Here is a 17,526-nt window from a genome sequence, read left to right as displayed (position 1 = left end):
TCGTGTTCAACTCCCATTGTGAATCAAGCCTGAATACCTTCTGGTTCGTGTTCAACTCCCATTGTGAATCAAGCCTGAATACCTTCTGGTTCGTGTTCAACTCCCATTGTGAATCAAGCTGAATACCTTCTGGTTCGTGTTTCAACTCCCATTGTGAATCAAGTCTGAATACCTTCTAGGTCATGTTCAACTCCCATGTGAATCAACCTGATTCTGGTTCGTGTTCAACTCCATTGTGAATCAAGCCTGAATACCTTCTGGTTCGTGTTCAACTCCCATGTGAATCAAGTCTGAATACCTTCTGGTTCGTGTTCAACTCCCATTGTGAATCAAGTCTGAATACCTTCTGGTTCACATTCAACTCCCATTGTGAATCAAGTCTGAAACCTTCTAGGTATGTTCAACTCCCATTGTGAATCAAGCCTGATTCTGGTTCATGTTTCAACTCCCATTGTGAATCAAGTCTGAATACCTTCTGGTTCGTGTTCAACTCCCATTTGTGAATCAAGTCTGAATACCTTCTGGTTCGTGTTCAATCCATTGTGATCAAGTCTGAATACCTTCTGTTCATGTTCAACTCCCATGTGAATCAAGTCTGAATACCTTCTGGTTCGTGTTCAACTCCCATTGTGAATCAAGCCTGAATACCTACTGGTTCATGTTCAACTCCCATTGTGAATCAAGCCTGAATACCTTCTGGTTCGTGTTCAACTCCCATTGTGAATCAAGTCTGATTCTGGTTCGTGTTCAACTCCCATTGTGAATCAAGCCTGATTCTGGTTCATGTTCAACCTCCATTGTGAATCGAGCCTGATTCTGGTTCGTGTTATTTGTAGGACACTGGCCAATCTTCTGGTGATGACTGATGATTGAATTGTTGTCTTGGTTCCAAAACCTTAATCATGTTTTTTTTTTGTTTTTTTTTTAAATGTTTTTATATTTATAGTCTGTATGAATGAATAATCTTATCTTGTTCTTTGGAAATAGGAAATGGATTAAAAAGCTAAAGTTGGATTCAGTTCYTTTGGGAGTTGCAGACACTACAATGGTTCTGATAACTGGCTGTTCTCGAGCACTGTAGGGTACAGCTGTCAAGCCCTTATCAAAACTTTTAGGGAGCTATGTCGGGTGTACATTTTCAGTTATATTTCCTTGCATTGTGTCAGTGGAATGCTTTGTTCAGCCATTGGCACTGTGCAGCCTGAACCCGAACACAACTTTCCCTGACACTGATAGACCTTGGCCTTAATTTAGCACATTTCTTGAACATAATAGAGAGCGCTGTTCCTTAAAGGTTTCCCTGATTTAAAACCCCCCATCTGTCATATGTTGTATTGTTTTTAGCCTGCATGAAGCTAATGTTACGCAGAGACAACATACAAGGTCAAGAGAGATTTGAACACATGCTTTCCTTTATTCATCCTAGATATTATTTAGTGTTTGTCTGTCAACCTGTCTTGTGGGTCATGTCAAAAGATGTCCGTCTGAAATAAATAGAATTTATAGAACGAGAAAAGACCCTCATTCCTTTGGTCTGTTCTGCCTTGTGATCTAACCCTTCACCTTTAACCTTGTCCCTGTTCCTCAGTGGGCGTTTGGTGTGACCCTGTGGGAGCGGATGACCTTGTAGTCTAACCCGGGACCTCTAACCCTTGACCTTTTAACCTTGTCCCTGTTCCTCAGTGGGCGTTTGGTGTGACCCTGTGGGAGTTGATGACTTTGGGACAGACGCCCTACGTGGACATCGACCCCTTCGAGATGGCAGCCTATCTGAAGGACGGATATAGAATAGCACAGCCAATCAACTGTCCTGATGAACTGTAAGTACAACAGCACAGCCAATCAACTGTCCTGATGAACTGTAAGTACAACAGCACAGCCAATCAAACTGTCCTGATGAACTGTAAGTACAACAGCACAGCCAATCAAACTGTCCTGAAAATTGGACTGTGAAACGGCAACAACAGGCTTAGACTGTACGTTTATATTTGAGTTTGATCATCATTATTTTAGTTGACAGTTCTATAGTTTTGTTGGTTTTAATATTTCTGTAAACGGTATCTCGTGAGAATTGCTCTCAGTTTGAATTCCAGCGCATCCTTCAGACTATTGACATCCATTTAGATATGGATTCTATGGGATGTTTCTCCTTTCCGTTATCAACGTACACGAACTGTCCAGCATGAACGGTCACTATAGACCTCCAGAGGGGGACAGTTGACTATAGGACCTCCAGAGAGGGAGACAGTTGACTATAGGACCCTCCAGAGAGGAGACAGTTGACTATTAGGACCCTCCAGAGGGAGAGAGTTGACTATAGACCCTCCAGGAGGGGAGACAGTTGACTATAGGACCCCCAGGAGGGGAGACAGTTGACTATAGGTCCTCCAGAGAGGGGAGACAGTTTGACTCCCGATAGGTCCCTCCAGAGAGGGAGACGGTTGACTATAGACCTCCAAGAGGGGAGACGTTGACTATAGGACCCTCCAGAGGAGGAACAGTGACTATAGGACCCTCCGAGAGGGAGACAGTTGACTATAGGACCTCCAGAGGGGAGACAGTTGACTATAGGAACCCTCCAGAGAGGGGAACAGTTGACTATGGACCTCCGAGGGGAGACAGTTGACTATAGGACCCTCCAGAGAGAGAGACAGTTGACTATAGGACCCTCCAGAGAGGGACAGTTGACTATAGGACCCTCCAGAGAGGGAGACAGTTGATATTAGGACCCTCCAGAGAGGGAGACAGTTGACTATAGGACCCTCCAGAGAGGGAGACAGTTGACTATAGGACCCTCCAGAGAGGGGAGACAGGTTGATACTAAGGACCCTCCAAGAGGGAGACAGTTGACTATAGACCTCCAGAGAGGGGAGACAGTTGACATATAGGACCCTCCAGAGAGGGGAGACAGTTGACTATAGGACCTCCAGAGAGGGGAGACGAGATTGACTATAGGACCCTCCAGAGAGGGGAGACGGTTGACTAAGGACCCTCCAGAGAGGGGAGACGGTTGACTATAGGACCCTCCGAGAGGGAGACGGTGACTATAGACCCTTCCAGAGAGGGGGAGACGGTTGACTAGACCCTCCAGAGAGGGGAGACAGTTGACTCTAGGACCCTCCTGAGAGGGGAGACAGTTGACTATAGGACCCTCCAGAGAGGGAGACAGTTGACTATAGGACCCTCCAGAGAGGGAGACAGTTTACTATAGGACCCTCCAGAGAGGGGAGACAGTTTACTATAGGACCCTCCAGAGAGGGGAGACAGTCAAATGGGTGAGTTCAACTTCAGCCGGACACCTTACACACTAGGGTTCGGCGGTAGCCAGATGTTTATATCGTCGTACCGTCCTTCTCTCATCCCGGGATTTACGGTACTTAGTTCACAAGGGCGTGCCAAAGAAACACAAAAAGGCTGTTGGGCGTCTTACCAGAATTATCACAAGTAATAGAGAATTTCCATGGAGGCAGCTTGCTAAATATGCTAATGTGCGCAAAGATATGCACTCCAGCTCATAAAGTTATACATGTATAGGTAGGAGCTACCAAATGTCATTTTTGGATCGTTTGAACATTTATAAGCGAATGAACTAAGTTGGGAGGCATGCATGTCTGAAGGAAGAACCGTACTGCCTACTGATCTAAAATGCTTATTGTAATTTTTGCATCGAACAAAGTTTGTGCTTCATTTGCGCTAGGGATGCACCGATATGACATTTTGGGCCGATACTGATATCAAATATTTTCCTTGCCAAAAACACCGATACCGATGTCCAATATTTTCCTTGGCAAAAACACCGATACCGATAAACGATATTTAAAATTTTAGCTGCCTTTCTAAGATTTTTGGTACAGCTTAAAAACCTAAAGATCCGCCACTTTTTTTCAATTTTCGCCAAAAATGACATACCCAAATCAGGACCTGAAGCAAGGATATGCATATTCTTGATACCATTTGAAAGGAAACACTTTGAAGTTTGTGGAAATGTGAAATTAATGTAGGAGAATATAACACATTAGATCTGGTAAAAGATAATACAAAGATAAAAACATGTTTTTTTTTGTACCATCTTTGAAATGCAAGAGAAAGGCCATAATGGCCACTAGATGGCAGCAGTGTATGTGAAAAGCTTTAGGCTGATCCAATTAACCATTGCATTTCTGTTCAAAATGTTGCATCAAGACTGCCCAAATGTGCCTAATTGGTTTATTAATACATGTTCAAGTTCATAACTGTGCACTCTCCTCAAACAATAGCATGGTATTATTTCACTGTAATAGCTACTGTAAATTGGACAGTGCAGTTAGATTAACAAGAATGTAAGCTTTCCGCCAATATCAGATATGTCTATGTCCTGGGAAATGTTCTTGTTACTTACAACCTCATGCTAATCACATTAGCCTACGTTAGCTCAACCGTCCCGTGGGGGACCCACCGATCCTGAAGAGGTTTTAAATAGTTGAAACACAAAACAAAAAGTTATTTTGTTGGCATTTACGTATGTCCCCATTACCAGTAAAACATAATCAAAACCTATTTCTTTCACTTGCTGTGCTGTTTTGTTGTTCATTTGTTCAGTCGTTTCATTCTCAACCAGGATTTCATCATGTCAAGCAGTGAAGTTTCAGCTCTGTCTGTCCGTGGCCTCTTCTGTTGTGGGTCCTCTTCGGTGCGCACGGTCACTGTGTCCGTTTCCATCTTGTCCAGCTGTGTCTGTAACATTTAATGTAAACCTTGTTTCTTGTCTGTATCGAAGTAGCGGTCCTTGTACCTAGCATCGAGCATGGTGGCGACACAGTAAAGAGGCTCAGAGAGAATGCCACTGAATCGCTTGTTCACAGCCTCTTGTAAGAGTACTTTTGCGAGTTTTAACCCCACGGTCTGTGTGGGCAGTTTTGTTGATCCTTTGGACCAGACATCGCTGGTCCAAATGTCAGTCGTGAAGCTAATAGCAGTGACGCCAATAGCAAGTAGCTCATAGATGTGTGTTTCAACAATACTGTGTAACTCCGGTAGGGCAACATCTGAGAAAATAGCGCCTACTTGGTAGTGTGTACCGGGGCTCGAGGTGCTCGACCAGTCGGCGAAAGCCAACATCATCCACGACAGAGAAAACGGTTGATTGTCAAGGGCAATGAATCCCATTATTTTGACGTTAATGGATTTTGCCTTTGAGTTGTCTCGCTGAAATTTTATTACTCTTTCAAATGACTGCTCGACTTTAACTTGTTTAGTTGTTGGAAATGTGTGCTTAGTATTTTTTCCGATTTTTTTTTTGTTCTGAAGTAGTCGCTGAACATCTGGGTGGTGATGCACTTTCAAATGACTAATTAGGCTTTGTGGTATTGAAAGATTTCACTTTCTCCCCTCAGGAAATAATAGCAACACAAATGTTGCATATGTCCTTTTTGTTATCTTCATTTGAAACGTCAAAGTAGATCCACACAGCAGACATTGTGGGCCAGGTTAGGAATGCTGTGTTGCACGTGTATTTTTCGTGGCATCATTATGTCATCTACCGACGTTTATATATAGGTTTAAACGTCAGCTTTGACATCGGTTTTGCGCATTGCCGTTTTAACTAGACATTGGGCCGATGTTGCCATTTTTTAGCTAATATCGTCCGATTCCAATATATGCTCACCGATTATATCGGGCATCCCTAATTTGTGCTTCTCCACTCGGCAAAACATTAGGAAATGTAGCTGGCTACATTGTTGCTATGATAAACATTAGGACATGTAGCTGGCTACATTCATGAAAACAAGACATGTACTGGCTACATTTTCTATGATAAACATTAGGAATGTAGCTGGCTACATTGTTGCTATGATAAAACATTAGGAATGTAGCTGGCTACATTGTTGCATATAAACATTAGAACATGTAGCTGGCTACATTGTTGCTAGGATAACATTAGAAATGTAGCTGGCTACATTGTTGCATGATAAACATTAGGACATGTAGCTGGCTACATTGTTGCATGATAAACATTAGGACATGTAGCTGCTACATTGTGCTATGATAAACATTAGGACATAGCTGCTACATTGTTGCTATGAAAACATAGGACATGTAGCAACTTGTATGACGGAATGTAGGCACATTGTGCTATGATAAACATTAGGACATGTAGCTGGCTACAGTTGGCTATGATAAACATTAGACATGTAGCTGGCTACATTGTTGCTATGATAAACATAGGACATGTAGCTGGCTACATTGTTGCTATGATAAACATTAGGAATGTACTGGCTACATTGTTGCTATGATAAACAGACATGTAGCTGGCTACATTGTTGCTAGATAAACATTAGGACATGTAGCTGGCTACATTGTTGCTATGATAAACATTAGGACATGTAGCGGCTACATTGTTGCTATGATAAACATTAGGACATGTAGCTGCTACATGTTGCATATAAACATTAGGACATTAGCTGCTACATTGTTGCATGAATAAACATTAGGACATGTACTGCTACATGTGCTATATAACAGGACATGTAGCTGCTACATTGTTGCTATGATAAACATCTAGGACAATTAGCTGTCTACATTGTGCATGATAAACATAGACATGTAGTGGCTACATTGTTGCATGATAAAACATTAGGGACATTTAGCTGGCTACATGTTCATGATAAACATAGCAAGGGCAATGTTGCGGAAAATAGGACTAGTGCGCACATTGCTATGAAAACATTAGGACATGTAGCTGGCTACATTGGCTATGATACACATTAGGACGTACTGGCTAATTGTTGCTATGATAAACATTAGGACATTAGCTGGCTACAGTTGCAGATAAACATTAGACATTAGCTGGCTACATGTTGCTATGATAAACTTAGGCATGTAGCTGGACAGTTGCGAATAACATAGGACATGTAGCTGGCTACATGTTGCATGAATACATTAGGACAGTAGCTGCTACATTGTGATAACACATTAGGACATGTTAGGGCTACATGTGTGCTATGATACACATTAGGACATGTAGCTGCTACATGTGCTATGATACACATTAGGACATGTAGCTGGCTACATTGTGCTATGATACACATTAGACATGTACTGGCACATATGTTTGCTATGATACACATTAGGACATGTAGCGGCTACATTGTTGCTATGATAAACACATTAGGTACATGTAGCAGGCTACATGTGTGCTATGATACACATAAGGACATTTCTGCGCTACATGTTGCTGATACACATTAGGACATTAGCTGGCACATTGTGCTAGAACACATAGGACCATGACTGCTACATGTGCATAACACAGAGGACATGTTAGCTGGCACATTTGCACAACACATTAGGACATGTAGCTGGCTACATTGTTGCTATGGTAAACATTAGAAATATGATGGTTTTGCAGCGTTGCACTTCTGTTGTCATCTGATGAAAATTAAGCTATTTTCTGTTGAATGTGTTGCACTTATGTATTTTCTGTGTAGGAAAACTATAGTTGCACGTCCCTGATCACTACTGAAGCTAAAAAACACTGTTGGCTTTCAATTTTAAAAAACGCGACCCCTGTCAATACAACAGCTGGACTCACCTGCTCCCGTTTTTTGTCCTGTTGTGCTATTTCCAAACAAACAGGTGACTGGCTCAACAGTTCTGGGGAACTATGGTAAACCTCATAATCTGACAGGTGAAAGAGAAGAACGCAATCTGCTTTATCTCCTAACGTATCGCTCCCGAGTGGCGCAGCATCTCACTACAGACCCTGGTTCGATTCCAGGCTGTATCACAACCGGCAGTGATTGGGAGTCCCATAGGGCGGCACACAATTGGCCCAGCGTCGTCCGGGTTTGGCCGTCATTGTAAATAAGAATTTGTTCTAAACTGACTTGCCTAGATAAATAAAGGTTTAAAAAAATTAAATAAAAGTTGACTGCAGGTATTTATTTAAAGTAGCTACAAATATTAAAATGCTAGGCGGCGGCTAGGCGGCTGTCTCTCACCGTCATTCATTAGACTTGAGTCTTATCCACATCCTGCGGCTGTCAGGGAGCTGGAGGGTGGCTTTCTACTGCTGTGGATGAGCTGGCCACGAATCACCAAGAGACATACGGGCTTCTGTGTCAGAATCCCAAATGGCACCCTACTCCCTATATAGTGCACTTTTGACCAAGGTCCCTTACCTTTGACCTTTTCCACCAATGCATTTTTAGAAGTAGATGAGAATGCAAGGAATTGATGAAAGACACATTTGTGAAAGAACCTATATTCACTACAAGACTATAGATGGGCTCTGTTCAAAAGTAGTGCACTATATAGAGAATAGGGGGTCATTTGGGACTTTCGGTGTGACTGTCATCACTTCAACACTCCAGGATTTACAGTTGGATGACCGGTCGCCAACAGGAAGTGGAGGAAAAGCTAATCAGATTGTTATTGGTGGAGCTGCTGCACATGTTTCCTTCAGAAAGACTGTTGAATTGGAATTTCCCCCACCAAATAGAAGGCGTAGGAGGGGGGGGAAGACTTCAGGAGACATTGAGGGATGCAGGACTGATATTGTGCTATAGTGATGTTGGTTTCTATGATGATCCAAGTACTGAATAGCCTTGGGACTGGGAATGTGATGGGGGTTTTTTTAGACCATATTTGGCAGTCCTTATGGGGTTTGAGTCAACGTACACTGGTGCAATGAGCTAGCCTAAATGGCTTGTGCATGTTCACTTGCTGACCCAGCTAATTCTCTTGTCTGTCTGTGTAGGTTTGCAGTGATGGCCTGTTGCTGGGCCCTGGATCCAGAGGAGAGGCCTAAGTTCCAGCAGCTGGTCCAGTGTCTGACTGAGTTTCATGCAGCGTTGGGGGCGTACGTGTAAAATCTAGCCCCAGGCTTCTGTACGGACCAGGCCCGAAGGACCAGCAGGCCCAGGACTTACTGGACAGCACTAATCACAATGAGGAATACATTTACAAACCTTATGCCTTATAGAAAAGAAAGAAGACTTTCATTATTATGAGTGAGGTTTCTATAATTTGTGCAAGCTTCAATGGATTCTCTTTCAGATGTCATCATATTTCCCAGCATACCTCACAAGCTTCCAGAACAGACTTATACTCTCACTATGAAACGTGGACCCACAAGGACGTGACCTATTTTGGAAGAACGTAAGAAGCTTGTATGTGCCAACAAGCTGTTGCCACCATTTTCCTAACAACTACACTTTTGAGAACTTGTTTGTAAAGACATTTTTTTTCTGTTTTTTTTTTTATATCTAAGAAAAGAAGAGATGTACATTTATTGTTGTAGATCTGTGGTTTTCAGTGAGCGGATGAGTCCCCAGTAGACCAGTGAGCGGATGAGTCCCCAGTAGACCAGTGAGCGGATGAGTCCCCAGTAGACCAGTGAGCGGGATGAGTCCCAGTAGAACGCAGTGAGACGATGAGTCCCCAGTAGACGCAGTGGAGCGGATGAGTCCCCAGTTAGAACCAGTGAGCGGATGAGTCCCAGTAGACCAGTGAGCGATGAGTCCCCAGTAAGACGCAGTGAGCGGATGAGTCCCAGTAGACAGTGAGCGGATGAGTCCCCAGTAGACCATGTGAGCGGATGAGTCCCCAAGTAGACCAGTGAAGGCGATGAGTCCCAGTAGACCAGTGAGCGGATGAGTCCCCAGTAGACCAGTGAGCGGATGAGTCCCATAGACGTGAGCGGATGAGTCCCCAGTAGACCAGTGAGCGGATGAGTCCCCGTAGACCAGTGAGCGGAGAGTCCCCAGTAGACCAGTGAGCGGATGAGTCCCCAGTAGACCAGTGAGCGGATGATCCCAGTAGACCAGTGAGCGATGAGTCCCCAGTAGACCAGTGAGCGGATGAGTCCCCAGTAGACCAGTGAGCGGATGAGTCCCCATGAGACCAGTGAGCGGATGAGTGGCCTCCAGTAGAACCAGTGAGCGGATGAGGCCCCAGTAGACCAGTGAGCCGGATGAGGCCTCCAGTAGACCAGTGAGCGGATGAGGCCGTCCAAGTAGAACAGTGAGGCGGATGAGTCCCCAGTAGAACCAGTGGAGCGGATGAGTCCCCAGTAGACCAGTGAGCGGATGAGTCCCAGTAGACCATGAGGACGGATGAGTCCCCAGTAGACCAGTGAGCGGATGAGTCCCCAGTAGACCAGTGAGCGGATGAGTCCCCAGTAGACCAGTGAGCGGATGAGTCCACAGTAGACCAGTGAGCGGATGAGTCCACAGTAGACCAGTGAGCGGATGAGTCCACAGTAGACCAGTGGCTTCATGTATAGTAGTAGGGAATTCACATCTTCACCTAGTACACTACGTAGGGAATTTGGGCCGCAGATGGGGCTTCTTCTGTGTACATAAAGACATGCTGGTTCACTCTGTCATGGTACGGTAAACTCAAGGTTTGTACGAGAGGCCTCTTGTGGGAGGAGGGGGGGGGGGATCGAAGGCCTAAGCAGCTCTGCTCTGCTGGACGTTATATTGGACAATGACATGTGAAATGTCTCTAGTTCAACACATCTCTACTGAAGGACCTATTGAACATTGTGCCACACATTAGTTTCCCCTTTTTCCTTAGGAGTCGTGCCAATGAGTGTTAGCATAGCTGAGGACATTGTTGTTGTCGCCACATCCCATGATCTCCTCAGCATCCGTTTACCCAGTAGTGTGTACCAGACTGGATGAATGCTATAGGCCTGTCACCGTACACGACATACCCAGATGGGAAATGATTGGTTTATGAGTTGTGTCCAATCATTGGGAAGCTACCCATTGTACCCCCTTTTGAAAAGCGCAACGATCAACTTCAATATCAGTCATTTCCCCCAGATATTTATCTAACAGGGTTGTCATGAATTAATATTCTTGTGTTTTTAAATTTTGACTGTTCTGTGTCAGAACAAAACCCAGCTACCAACCGCACATTGTTTTGACAATGACATGGTATGAATTTATATTAGAACACTATCCGCTGTGAAAACAGAATTACGTGCCAATCTGACGACATCATGGCTAGCTCTGGTCCAAGGCGCTACGTGCTGCTTGCTCATGCTGAGCCTTCAGCAAGCAGCACGTAATGACCTGGGCCAGAGCTACCACATGGCCTCGTCTTCTAAGATCTGTAGGATCTGTCTACAGGATCACTGCATGTTGAATTTAAAGGGTGTTCCATCTGTAAACCGAATTCATACACACACACACACACACACACACAAAAAATTAAACGAATTTCTTTTGATTTCGTGTGGTCTGTTTTTATATGTAGGTTTCACCTGTTCTGTTTAAAAGACTAATGCCCCATATTTCCTTTACTTTGGACCCATAAGGCTCTGGTTAAAAATAGTTGCACTAGATACAGTTGAAGTCGGAAGTTTACATACACTTAGGTTGGAGTCATTAAAACTCATTTTTCAACCACTCCACAAATTTCTTGTTAACAAACTATAGTTTTGGCAAGTCGGTTAGGACATCTGCTTTGTGCATAACACAAGTAATTTTTCCAACAATTGTTTACAGACAGATTATTTTACTTATAATTCACTGTATCACAATTCCAGTGGGTCAGGAGTTTACATACACTAAGTTGACTGTGCCTTTTAAACTTCTTTGGGATAGGGGGCAGCATTTTCACTTTTGGATGAATTGGTCCCCATAGTGAACTGCCTCCTACTCTGTCCCAGATGATAATATATGCATATTATTATTACTATTGGATAGAAAACACTCTGACGTTTCTAAAACTGTTTGAATTATGTCTGTGAGTATAACATAACTCATATGGCATGCAAACTTCCAAACAGGAAGTGAGAATTCTGAGAAGGGTCGATGTAAAAGTCATCGCCTACTAAATTCCCTGTAATATATGGATCTGTTTGCACTTCCTACGCCTTGCACTAGATGTCAACAGTCTGTCGAATGTGGAATGAAGCCTCTAGTGTGATGTGGGGCCGGATGGGAGCTATTTGAGTCAGTGGTTTGGCAGAATGCTAGTTCCTAGTCACGCGCGCTAGTCATGATATGGCAATGTGTGCCATTACTTATACAGACATGAAGAAATGCTCCGGTTGGAACGTTATTGGATATATATGATAACAACATCCTGAAGATTGATTCTCTACTAAGTTTGACCAGTTTATTCGACTTGTAATATAACTTTTAGAATTTTTCGTCCGACATTTGCCTGCATCTGCGCCAGCGTTTGGACACGTGTACTACACATGCTAGCTAAAGTTGCTAATTGGACATAAGTAATGGACATTATCGAACAAAACAACGATTTATTGTGGAACTAGGATTCCTGGCATAACATTCTGATGAAGATAATCAAAGGTAAGGGAATATTTATGATGTAATTTCGTATTTCTGTTGACTCCAACATGGCGGAGAAATTTTGTTAAATATGAGCGCCGTCTCAGATTATTGCATGGTGTGCTTTTTACAAAAGTTAAAAAAAAATCTGACACAGCGGTTGCATTAAGAACAAGTGTATCTTTAATTATATGTAAAACATGTATCTTTAATCGAAGTTTATGATGAGTATTTCTGTTATTTGACGTGGCTCTCTGTAATTACTCCAGATATTTTGGAGGCATTTCTGAACATGGCGCCAATGTAAACTGAGATTTGTGGATATAAATATGCACATTATCGAACAAAACATAAATGTATTGTGTAACATGATGTCGTATGAGTGTCATCTGATGAAGATTATCAAAGGTTAGTGATTAATTTTATCTCTTTCTGCTTTTGTGTGACTATCTTTGGCTGGAAAAAAATGGCTGTGTGTTTTTTGGATTTGGTGATCTAACATAAATATATGTTGTGTTTTCGCTGTAAAACATTTAAAAAATCGGACACGATGGGTAGATTAACAATATGTATCTTTCATTTGCTGTATTGGACTTATTAATGTGTGAAAGTTACATACACTGCTCAAAAAAATAAAGGGAACACTTAAACAACACAATGTAACTCCAAGTCAATCACACTTCTGTGAAATCAAACTGTCCACTTAGGAAGCAACACTGATTGACAATACATTTCACATGCTGTTGTGCAAATGGAATAGACAAAAGGTGGAAATTATAGGCAATTAGCAAGACACCCCAATAAAGAGTGGTTCTGCAGGTGGTGACCACAGACCACTTCTCAGTTCCTATGCTTCCTGGCTGATGTTTTGGTCACTTTGAATGCTGGCGTGCTTTCACTCTAGTGGTAGCATGAGACGGAGTCTACAACCCACACAAGTGGCTCAGGTAGTGCAGCTCATCCAGGATGGCACATCAATGCGAGCTGTGGCAAGAAGGTTTGCTGTGTCTGTCAGCGTAGTGTCCAGAGCAGGAGGCACTACAGGAGACGGCCAGACAGTCGGAGACGTGGAGGAGGCCGTAGGAGGGCAACAACCCAGCAGCAGGACCGCTACCTCCGCCTTTGTGCAAGGAGGAGCACTGCCAGAGCCCTGCGAAAATGACCTCCAGCAGGCCACAAATGTGCATGTGTCTGCTCAAACGGTCAAAACAGACTCCATGAGGGTGGTATGAGGGCCTGACGTCCACAGGTGGGGGTTGTGCTTACAGCCCAAAACCGTGCAGGATGTTTGGCATTTGCCAGAGAACACCAAGATTGGCAAATTCGCCACTGGCGCCCTGTGCTCTTCACAGATGAAAGGCAGGTTCACACTGAGCACGTGACAGAGTCTGGAGACGCCGTGGAGAACGTTCTGCTGCCTGCAACATCCTCCAGCATGACCGTTTGGGCGGTGGGTCAGTCATGGTGTGGGGTGGCATTTCTTTGTGGGGCCGCACAGCCCGCATGTGCTCGCCAGAAGGTAGCCGACTGCCATTAGGTACCGAAATGAGATCCTCAGACCCCTTGTGAGACCATATGCTGACACATGCACATTTGTGGCCTGCTGGAGGTCATTTTGCAGGGCTCTGGCAGTGCTCCTCCTTGCACAAAGGCGGAGGTAGCGTTCCTGCTGCTGGGTTGTTGCCCTCCTACGGCCTCCTCCACGTCTGTCCCCGAGCATACTTCCAAAGTTGTGGCAAAATGGCTTAAGGACAACAAAGTCAAGGTATTGGAGTGGCCATCACAAAGCCCTGACCTCAATCCTATAGAAAATTTGTGGGCAGAACTGAAAAAGCGTGTGCGAGCAAGGAGGCCTACAAACCTGACTCAGTTACTCCAGCTCTGTCAGAAGGAATGGGCCAAAATCTACCCAACTTATTGTGGGAAGCTTGTGGAAAGCTACCTGAAACGTTTGACCCAAGTTAAACAATGCTACCAAATACTAATATAGTGTATGTAAACTTCTGACCCGCTGGGAATGTGATGAAAGAAATAAAAGCTGAAATAAATAATTCTCTCTACTATTATTCTGACATTTCACATTCTTAAAATAAAGTGGTGATCCTAACTCACCTAAGACAGGGAAGCTTTTCTAGGATTAAATGTCAGGAATTGTGAAAAACTGAGTTTAAATGTATGTAAACTTCTGACTTCAACTATACGTCATAGGATGCCATTTGGGACAAAGTCCGTTTCTTTGAAGTGCTGGAGGAAGAAATTGCCTGATTGGCAGGATCCTCGCTGTGCTTAGGAGTTTCCTGATCATCAACGCTTTATTGTACAGTAGCATAGCAGTGCTTTCACAGTGGTTCTTGGCTGTGCAAATCTGAATTATAGTCACGTTAATTGATAACCACAACTCGGGCTGTGGAGATATTACTGGGGGCACAGAGACATAACATTTAGGGTTTATATAAAGGCTCATACATGCTTATAACAAGTTATTAAGCATTATAAACTGGTTGGGTCGAGCCCTGAATGCTGATTGGCTGACAGCCGTGGTATATCAGACCGTATACCACGGGTATAAATAAACTATGTATTTTTACTGCTCTAATTACGTTGGTAACCAGTTTATAATAGCATTAAGGCACCTCGGGGGTTTGTGGTATATGGCCAATATACGTTGGTTCGTGTCTAAGAACAGCCCGTAGCCCGTGGTATATCGGCCATATACCAATCCCTCCCCCCGCACCTATTGCCTAATTATACCTGCAGGCAATGTGTTTACCTCTAGAACAGTTTCATTAACCGAGAGTGTCACTACAAGAGGAACATGTTCTGCTCAGCATTAGTTTCAACCATAGATCCTTTTATGGAGTTATGATTTACTACTCTGTGTGGGTCTGAAATGGTAACCCATTTCCTCTGGGCCCTGGTCAACAGTAGTGCACTATACAAGACACAGGGTTCTATTTGGGATGCAGCCCCACTCCCCCGTATGGATCAATGTTGACATTGTCTGTTATACAGCAGGGGAACAAAGACCCGTGTTTTGATTCACCCGCCTGAGGATCAAGTCACTAACCAAGACATGTGCTACACTGTTTCAACATGGCGTAATGGAAACTTATCTGAAATCTAATTTGTGGAGGAAACCAGGTTGACCAAAAGCCTGAGATGCTAAACAAGACACTTGCCTGATGTTTTGAGGGTTTGGTCCCAAATGGCATCCTGTCCCCTATGGGGCCCTGGTTAAATGTAGTGAATAGGGTGCCATTTGGGATTCCGCCTAGTAAAAACCCGGGTTTGGTTGTTCAGAGGGGCTCAATGTACAAATGTTGTAAGACTTACAGAACAATGTCCTCTTGAGTTTTCCAGATGCTCTCTAAGCCTTTTGCATTGATAGTCAAAAACTTTTATTTGCAGGTTTTGAAAACCCCTTTCCTAGAACATCCCCACCACTGTAATAAACATACATTTGTTGAATTTCCTCCTGCTTCTGCACTTGTCTATGAATGGTTGATGCTACAATACCCAAACAGCTGTTGATTGGTTAGAATTAGGGATGCAACATTCCTGTAACTTTTACAAAATGTCCAGGTTTTCCAGAAATCCAAAATTGGAGGATTCCTGGATGTCCGGCTTACTCCGTCCTGATTCTATGATTCTTTCAACTGCGATTCCTGGAAAACCAGGGAATTTTGGGGAAGTTACTAGTAGTTTGCAAAAAACTACCTCTACTTTGAGTCTGATGTTAATGTAGCTGCATTGTCCCTCATGCTGCTACAGGGCAGTAAACTGGGCATCACATCTGCTACAGGGCAGTAAACTGGGCATCACATCTGCTACAGGGCAGTAAACTGGGCATCACATCTGCTACAGGTCAGTAAACTGGGCATCACATCTGCTACAGGGCATGCCCATCTTACAGTCAGCTGATATCTCAAAGTGCTGTACAGAAATCTGGGTAATAATGGCGTCCTCGAGGCAAAAAAATGGGCTGGGCGTTTAGAAATGCCAAGGGCTGATTTTCTGGTCCCCAGTCCGCACCTAACACACCACCCTCCCTGGTCTCTGTAAACCCATATGCAGATTTTAGTGCCATTTCAGTGGTCCCAAGTCCCCGCCCTAACCACCCCCCCCCCCCCAATCATGCAGAATTTAGTGCCCATTTCAGGTGGTCCCATTCCGCCCCCATACCCCCCTCCACATGGCAGATTTAGTGCCATTTTCAGGTGGTCCCAGTCGCCCCTAACCCCCCCCATATGGCATGATTTTTGTGCCCATTTCAGGTGGTCCCAGCCGCCCCTAACCCACCCCCCCAATTTGCAGATTTAGTGCCCATTTCAGGTGGTCCCAGTCCGCCGCTAACTCCCCCCCCATATGCAGATTTAGTGCCCCATTTCAGGTGTCCCAAGTCCCCGCGCTAACTCCCCCCCCCATATGCAGATTTAGTGCCCATTTCAGGTGGTCCCAGTCCCGCCCCTAACCCCCCCCATATGCAGATTTAGTGCCCATTTCAGGTGGTCCCAGTCCGCCCCCCCCCCCCCCCATATGCAGATTTAGTGCCCGATTTCAGGTGGTCCCAGTCCGCCCCTAACTCCCCTCCCCCCCCATATGCAGATTTAGTGCCCATTTCAGGTGGTCCCAGTCCGCCCCTAACCCCCCCCATATGCAGATTTAGTGCCCATTTCAGGTGGTCCCAGTCCGCCCCTAACCCCCCCCATGACCCCCATATGCAGATTTAGTGCCCATTTCAGGTGGTCCCAGTCCGCCCCTAACCCCCCCCATACTGCAATTTAGTGCCCCCATTTCAGGTGGTCCCAGTCCGCCCCTAACCCCCCCCCCCGCCCAAATATGCAGATTTAGTGCCCATTTCAGGTGGTCCCAAGTCCGCCCCTAACCCCCCCCCAATATGCAGATTTAGTGCCCATCTTTCAGGTGGTCCCAATTCCGCCCATAACCCCCCCCCCCCCCCCCCCATATGCAGATTTAGTGCCCATTTCAGGTGTCCCAGTCCGCCCCTAACCCCCCATATGAGATTTAGTGCCATTTCAGGTGGTCCAGTCCGCCCCTAACCCCCCCCATATGCAGATTTAGTGCCCATTTCAGGTGGTCCCAGTCCGCCCCTAACCCCGATCCCCCCCCCCCCCCCCCATATGCAGAATTTAGTGCCCATTTCAGGTTGTTCCCAGTCCGCCCCTAACCCCCCCCCATAATGCCAGATTTAGTGCCCATTTCAGGTGTCACAGTA

The 17,526-nt window shown here is 44.7% G+C and overlaps 1 pseudogene; it reads left to right on the top strand.

The window, feature by feature from the left end:
• The window catches only part of LOC139025086 (tyrosine-protein kinase RYK-like), a 65,190-nt pseudogene extending 55,736 nt beyond the window's left edge, over positions 1–9,454 (top strand).
• Positions 9,455–17,526: the final 8,072 nt, after the last annotated feature.

Source organism: Salvelinus sp. IW2-2015, unplaced genomic scaffold (genome assembly GCF_002910315.2).
Source record: "Salvelinus sp. IW2-2015 unplaced genomic scaffold, ASM291031v2 Un_scaffold2244, whole genome shotgun sequence".
NCBI lineage: Eukaryota > Metazoa > Chordata > Actinopteri > Salmoniformes > Salmonidae > Salvelinus > Salvelinus sp. IW2-2015.
The sequence above is the reverse complement of the archived record's forward strand: the minus strand, read 5'-3'. Positions and strand labels throughout refer to the sequence as shown.